Below are 8,284 nucleotides of genomic sequence, written 5' to 3' on the forward strand. Positions count from 1 at the left end.
TTGTTTCTGGAGATTCGATTTTGGTGAGCGGAAGGCAGGCTTCCCTGCCTATTACCAGGGATTATAAGGATTTATATTCGCAGCAACAGCCGGAGAAAATGAATCGTGTCGGAAGCCTTGTCGGCGCTGGGGACAAAACACTAAAGGAAAGTTGTTCGGTGAAGTTTTATCTCAAATAATTCACTTATTCATTGCTAACTTTTAATGTATTGTTGCTTTTTTCCTAGACGTGGCTTTCCCGGGAGAAAGACAAGTTTTCTATTGTCGGTTTTTATTTCACATTAATACTTCATTTTTATGTCATCTCACTAAGAACTGGCCAGAATAGGCAATCGCGAAATACCAAAACGAAACCAGTCCTTCATGCGTCGCTGTGTGTGACTGACGGTCTGCTCGTTTTTTTTTTTCCTTTGCTGCGTAGGCTTCATGAGTAATGCCTACCTTTGTTCCATTAGCATTTCAAACTCGAGACGGCTGGTCAGTCTGAACTGCCCTCCTTTGATCGGAAACATTCAGAAGATATTAAACCCTAAGAACTGAAACATGTTTAAAAAATAACATGGATTAATAAGGACATTTATTCGCCAGCTGCAATCAATGAGAGAGTTTCGTGCCATTCAATGCAAGAGGGTAGAGCCGCCAAATGTACTTACTACATGATGTAAAACATAGCGCGAAGAACACAAGGACAGAAAGGGTGACGTAGACCTTGTGTTCTTCGCGCTAATTTTTACATCATGAATGTTCACCAACTCGCTCAGATTTCTGCGGTACTTACTACAAAAGTGAACAAATATAGATGTATGTGAACCAAGACTACGTTACCAAACAGCCTAACTGAGCCCCTTCCCCCTCCCCTCCAATTGACTTTCCTCGCAATTCTCATACCAAAATGATATTCAACCTATAAACATTCGGCACTGTTATTAAAAGAGAAAATATGCTATCCCACAAGAGCAATGAAACATATAGCCAGGAATGATGCTAATCAATGTCTCTAGAGAAGACAACCTTGCACAAAAATGTAGCTTCACTTGAGTTGTTTCGCGAATCGAGATAAGGGCCCTGTTATCATTTTGTGGGTAAAGTTACATCAGTAGTAACTTTATTATTTTTTACAGTGGTGCGATAAATTTCAGAGCAACGTGCCGATAGTGTTGTGGAATTTACTTGCGTAAGAGGAAAATAAAGAAGCTTGGTACAGTGATTTTCAACCCAATGCACTGAATGTTCAGTCCAATTCCGTGTCATGTCAGTCGCATTTCCATCTTAGTTGTGCTACGCACATCGCCTTTTCAAACGCTGCATTACGACTTTCCCTGGTAGCTTAATTAAAACAGATTTGCAGCTGATTGCATGAGCTTGTTCGAATCCTGGCCATTCGTGCCCCATTTAATTGACAGCGAATAGCAAAAGCTCCTCACATACTTTAAATACTCTACATATCGGATTAGACGACATCAAGAACATTCCAAACAGAGGGAGCCACTCTTCAATGCCAGAAAAGACAACCAATGTCATGCTTCTTAATCTGTGTTTTAGCACCAATCCGTGAAGACAATTCACTCTATATTTTGCACAAAAAAGATTCTCATACGAACTCTAACTGCCTATTTCAACCAGGAAAGGAGATAACATTGACTAGCGTGGCATTGTGAAGATTAATACACTCTGGCGCTATGCTAGCTGTGAGATGCGTTTCCGATAGGATACAAGAGAAAAGCAGACTCTCCTTTTGGATACAGATCATTTTGTTTACCGCGTCACGTGCACCTACTCTCTATATGACATCTCATGAAGCTCAGTCTGACGACGTTGAAAATATTAGCCTTGAAGCCATCCTTTTTTTTTTCACGGTTCTGCTGAAGTCCTGGCGTATCAAGAAAATTAACGTGCACAGAGCTATGAACCCGCTTTCGGAGTATGCTGAAAAGAAAGTAAAGGAATATTCCATGAAGAAATCGATCGCTTCAGCCGCACTGGTGCTCGATATTTTATTTAGAGGACATTAAAGTAATTTTTTCTATTTTGTCTTTTCTCCGTATTTCTCACTGAAATAGATTGTATTTCTGTTATAATTTCATCATTGCATTTTAGCTTTGTGTCAGTTTGCTGTATTAGCCATTATAGCATTTGACTGTACAAATAAATAAATAACTAAATCAATAAATAATAGCAACCAGCTGTATTCGCCCCAAAAACTATTTCTTCCTTTACCCATGGTGTTACACAGTTCTTTCTATAGATGACAGACTATTACAGAAACGTATGGCTGCACACGTCAATAATTAAACGAGAGTGTTCATAAAGGAGCGCAGAGTACCATACCACAAAAATTCCATCGATATCTGCCACTGCCATATACGCTGTATGGGAGACGCTGTGATCCAACCGGTGTCAGCACTACCAGTGAGTATAGAGTTCCAATCACGTCTCGATAGTAGTGAGGGTCTACATAACCTCTCGCATGATGTATATAATATATTCCCCATCGTTCTCGACGTTGAAAATGTGACGGCAAAGATTACAGTTCCCTTGAAAGCACTGCGGCGGGGGCTACAGACATTTTCTTGTCAGGGCACCAGTTAAGACGAGCCTGTCCATCCACCCGTTCATCGACGGTGGCTTCCTTACATTACATGAACGGCACCTGAAACTCCTAATTAGTTGTTGGATTTTCACAGGAACGTTCAGGCAAGAATTCAAGGCAATGAACGAACCAAGAAGCTAGCTGTGAGGATGCAGCATACAAAAAGGCAATTCTGCGAAATGCCCGTCCGCCTTTTTGCGGGCACGCAAATGGATTATACAGCCTTCAATCAAATCGCTTAAAAGTGACACCGCAAACCCTTTAGCACACCTTCGTTAACGGAAGCAAAGAGTTGTCCAGGAAGCTCTACCAATTCCGTCTTATAGCGCAGAAGCTACATAAGTGACGGTACTTTTTGTACAGCGCCTCGCCACTGATACTGCGCTAACTCTGAGTATACGCAAAATGTGTCGACCATTTCAGCGCCGCAGGGAGGCGAGGCTGGTATACAAGCTCGGTGGCCGCCACCAATATCATCTGGAAATGCTAGGAACAATGGGACGTAGGCAGAAATGACCTCACAGAATTAATTACTCCAATTAGCTCGACCGTGTAACCGACTTGGCGCTTCCAACATCACATGACCGCACTGCCGTCGTTCTACATCAGGAAAAGCATATAAAATGCGCCGCAGAAAACCTGAGCAACATTTTTTATGGCAGTCAGATGCGGACAAATTACCATCCTCCTCAATGGCCGTCGCGATAATGGTGGGACCACGCGCCATCATAGTTGCCTCCATCACGATGGAGATTTCATAAAGAATACAATTCAACCAATTTTACTTTGTTTCGGGTTATCACTGCATGGTAACTAAACGACTTTTTTCCGGGATAGTTGGCATGATTCTTGTTGTGGATGCCACCATGAATTTATGCTAGGCAAATAATTCTATGTGTCTCTCGTCCCATAGTTTGTGCTTGGATCGACAACAGGAGGGGAATTCTGTAACGCTCTCAATACAAAACCAGTCTCAAACCGCTCAACTTGCCCTGCTCCTATTGGTCGGCGGCCATATTGAAATTTTGCGTCATCACTGATCTCGCCGGTGACTGTGGGTACGTCATCAACAAGACTAAAGTGGTGACGTTGCCCATGAGCTGAATATTGACTGAAATTGTGAGCGAAACGAGGTAACCCCAAAACCAGTCAACTGAGTAGAGCGAAAATGGCGGCTGTGTTCCTTGCGTTGCTATAGCGTTGCGCTGGCTGTGTGACAGTTGTGTCGGTGCGATCCACGGCGTAGAAGGGAGGACGAAGACGCGTTTGACGTACCGGTCTAGTTGTTCCGACTGTGTTCAACTCGGAAACCAGCAGAAAGTGGAGTGACTGTGCGGCGATTGCCGACGAACATCGATGAACGGGGGCTCACGCAGCTCACGGACGAGTGCGCAGCCACTGCGGCTGCATGCGCACCGCGTTTTTTTGCTATCGGGGGCTACCAGCTTGCGTCGGGAACGTAACATCGTTTGCATCGCATAGGCATCGACCAGCAGGTGCATACGCTGATAGCGGAAGCCATCGGGCGGAACGCTGATTGTCGTCAAGGCGCCGTGGTGCGATATGGAAAGAAGTCGCTAGGCAAGGGGTTCTACGTTGTGAACATCACAGTAGCGAGTAAATTTTGGTTTTGACTGTGTGTGCTTGGTTACGAGTTCGAAACATCATTGTAAACTTGTATTGTTCCTATTTTATTACAGATCTGCGACGCGAACATACGCACTTTTCACCCTCGTTGCCCCGTGGGACCAAGGACTCCAAACAACGCGTTCTTCTAGCGGTACTCCTGCACGCCGAAAGGTGAACGAAGGCCTGCTAAACGCCTGCGACTTTTTCTTGGGTAAGCTGTAAAAAACCCGCGTCGGTTATCGAACGATATTGATTATATGCATTAATATGTGCAATCGACCCCTTGCTGTAAGTTGGCTTCTCTGCAAGTCTTGTTTTCTAACCGAAAGGACTCGTTCCCCCTCGCAATGTTAAAAAACGAACAGAGGAAAGATCTCTTTTCTTTCCAGCTGTTGTCTTCGAGATTACCCAGCGACACCTGACGAAAGTTCAATACCTGTATATACCTCAAAATACAGGACGAAGGGACTAGGGATTGTAGTGCCTTGCCCCCATTCGTTACGCTCCCTCCCTACGACACGTTCGCTACTCGAAAGTGTGAGTACGCTGCAAAAAGCGCCTGCTTCTTTTCGTTTCAGCAAGAACTAGAAGAGTGTTGTGTGATAACGAGACCTTTTGGTTGGATTACGAGCCTTACAGAGAAGCTGACTTGTATTTCGGCGAGTGATCGATTGTCTGAATTCGCTGAAGCTGCATGCATAAGATGGACTATAGTTATGCATATGAATGCTTGTTAATGTACAAATTTAGTGTTATGGCACCAGCAACCAAATATTCAATGTTTGAAATCTCTTTACTGCCTAAGAAACCGTAGCGCTTGTGTTGTGCAGGTAATCTTAACACATTTTTGTTTATATCACTGTCAAGCTACAAGGCTATCCTTACAATGATGCTTGCTTGGACAGCCCTGTGATATGTTGCCAACATTCCTGTGAATGTTTACCACCTTTCTATGGGCTAGTTGCTATGGATCTTTGATTGTATACTAGAACATGCAAAAGGCGGACTTAAGTGGATGTCATTGTTTGGTTATGCAGGAGACAGTGACTACCCACTGGAGTCATGGCTGCTTACACCAATGCCAAGTCATCCCAGACCCAACTTGCTGTCCCTTCTCTGCTATCACCTTGCAGCCTGGCACAGTTGGCTGCGGTCACTAGCTGTGTGGTAAACATGCTTAAACCGAAAAGCGTAGCGTTACAGCAAGGTAATAAATAACCATGACACTTATTGGAATCAGAAAATGGCACCAAGATGTTTTACTGCCACATATATCCCAGTAGAAGCACTTATTTCTTGGCCGCTGTATTTCACTCGAGTGTTTTTATTGAGAAAGAGACATCGTATATACCAACACACTTAGGTACCTTGATGTACAATGACCATACAACATTGACATGTATATTGCAGAATAATTATTGGGCTCAAAGAAGCCGCTCCCTTTCAACATATTGAAGCTACCTATAGAAATAGGTACTGTATGCATGGTGCAGTGTGCAAAACGCTTACATATCAGAGGTAAAAATGCCAGCTGGATGGTATACTACTAGAGATCTTGCTCGCAGTGCTAAATGCTGTAACAGCTGTTAGGAGAATGGTGTACAAATACTAGGCTGCAGTGCCCACAATGATTGCTGAATGATTACAAAGTTCTAGTGAAAATAAAATAAGCATCACACATACATTGTTAAGGCAATGTGTGAGCAGATGTTATGTACACTAATAAAACGTGTAAAACTGCAAGGGGACTGCTGAGCAGCTTGAAGACAGTAGAGGCAGCTAAAACATGAGCATTCAAAAATATTTTACACCATAAACATGGTAGAACGAGAGAAATAAGATGGCTACTCAATACAAAACAGCACTAAACAAGGGTTGAGGAGGAACCTTGGTTTGCTAGCCAAAATCTAAATGTGGGTTCGGCTTGCAAACTGAGGCTCCCCTCAACCCTTGTTCAGCGCTCTTTCATGCACCATAAACATGTGATAAGCACCCCTTTACATAATTGTCACCTACTTTTGACCTTGGAATTTATTTTCCAAGTCATTTTCAACAAATAATCAGAAAAGGCATCTTTTGTGCAAACTGGCCTTTCAATTAAAATGGTTTGTACATAATGCACACAACATGGAAAGGTAATAGAATGAGGAATGTGTGTAAAATGAACATCTTTTTGAAACACTACACAGACTCCATGATGGCACTTCAAAACTAGCACACATTCTTCGCCTTCAAGGTAATCTGCACACCTCACTGGTGGGCCCCTTGTTTATGAGACTAGGGAAATTAAGCAGATTCACCAGCTCGCCTCCGGCATCGCGCACCAAGCTTGCGTCATGTGTTTGCCTTTCCCGTCAAAAAAAAAAAAAAGGGGGGGGGGGGCATACCGTTCAACATGAATACTACACATCCCTGTCCAGACCTGGCTGAACAAGCTCGTCCTCTCCTCGGTCACTATAGCAAATTTCTGAATAAAGTATTTTCTTTCTCTGAACACACCAAAGGAAGCATTAACATCACAGTTTGTGTACCTTATAGAGACTAAACAATCATCAAAACATCAACGGAATATCGGGAACGGAGCCCGATGCGGACGAAGTCAACTGGCTGCGAAGCACAGGAGTAACTGTCACCGTGGCTTGCATGAGGAGTCCGTGGTGGAGGGTCGTGTGTCGGATCTCGTTTCCCGCACTGCAATTGCTAACTCTTGCATAGTAGCTGCCACCTGCCTTACTGCAAGTGCAAACGTTCCTCTGTCGGCAAACACAGTAATGTAGCCTTCATGATCTTCTTGTATTTTCTTTTAAACAAACAGAACAGCAGACCACATACCTCCCACTCGTCGCTCTTGCCATCGATAGTAAACACTTTGACAACGCTGACACTCTTCAGTAAGCTGATGGCTTAGTCGATTTTCATGCCCAACGCTTTCACCACGCTGACCACTGCAGGTTCGTAGCCTTCATTGTTTTCAATCGGATTTTTCCAGCTGCTCACGACATCCGCACAGGACCTCGATTTCAGGCGACGCACGAAAAATAGCAACTAGCCGAGGAATCAGCTGTTTTCCAGCAAGCCGCCATGTGCACTCTTTGACACCGTCAGCGTGCCCTCGCGGAGACAAAAAGTTACTGAAGAGCAAATTTAATTGCGAAGCTTAAAACGTATCTTCTTATGCTTCATGTTAGTTAGTTGTAAATACAGTTCCTCAGCAGAATAAATATCTATTAATTTTATTTACTGCGTATTAACTGCGCCGTTTCATAAAAACTTAGGAGACGGTCCCTCGTCGGCCTCGGCTAGCGTTGCGACAAATATGTAGCAGTAGGCACGACCGCGGAACGGAGACCTCAGGGGCGGAGTCATGCTACGAGTCACTGGCAATTGGTCGATTCCGTAATCCGTCACGATCGACGTCTTAAGGTCACGTGAAAGCCGCGTCAATTTGACGTCACGCTCTACAACTTGAGAGCGAAATTGAGAGCGTTATAGAATTCCCCCCCAGGTGTTCACGAAGGTCGAAGGTATAGGAAACACTGTTCTAAGGCGTCTCTCGTAAGCCCCACACTACCTTCACGACGTGCAACATCACATATCACAAGACATTATGGTATACCATACCTTGCTTCCCATACCATTGCGTGTTGAAACAGAGTTTGGGTTATATCAATTACATCCTCCTGTTTCTGGTTTAGCAGGCGGTGCTCATGCGACATTAGCTCCTAAAGCTTCCATAATCTTAAAAAAGCCTTCACAAAAGACCCGAAAAACAATATTCCCTCCATCCACACAAATATGAGCAAAATGATATCAAAACAACATTGTCAGTGACGTACCAAAGCAGAACGGGACACGAAAAAGCGGAGATAAAGAGGAGGGCAAAGATAAGCGGGGCCTATGCAGCGCTGTATCGTCTATTCAGTTTCCCGTTTTTCCGCGCTGTTACGTCAGAAGTAATAAAAGAACATGTCGAAGCAGCTGTCCAAGAAAATTGTTCTGTTTTCAAATCTATAAACCAGAAATTTGTTAGTGCTATTTTTATGGTATTGACGCTTCTGAGGGTAG

At 43.8% G+C, this 8,284-nt stretch overlaps 1 long non-coding RNA gene across 1 annotated transcript; it reads left to right on the forward strand.

The window, feature by feature from the left end:
- Nucleotides 1-3,657: 3,657 nt before the first annotated feature.
- On the forward strand, nt 3,658-5,463 carry LOC146191931 (uncharacterized). The gene is made up of 3 exons (XR_014706716.1): nt 3,658-4,207; nt 4,291-4,430; nt 5,257-5,463. It is a non-coding gene; the product is annotated as an uncharacterized LOC146191931 (long non-coding RNA).
- Nucleotides 5,464-8,284: the final 2,821 nt, after the last annotated feature.

Source organism: Amblyomma maculatum, chromosome 4 (assembly GCF_055883805.1).
Source record: "Amblyomma maculatum isolate TAMU_Amacu chromosome 4, ASM5588380v1, whole genome shotgun sequence".
NCBI lineage: Eukaryota > Metazoa > Arthropoda > Arachnida > Ixodida > Ixodidae > Amblyomma > Amblyomma maculatum.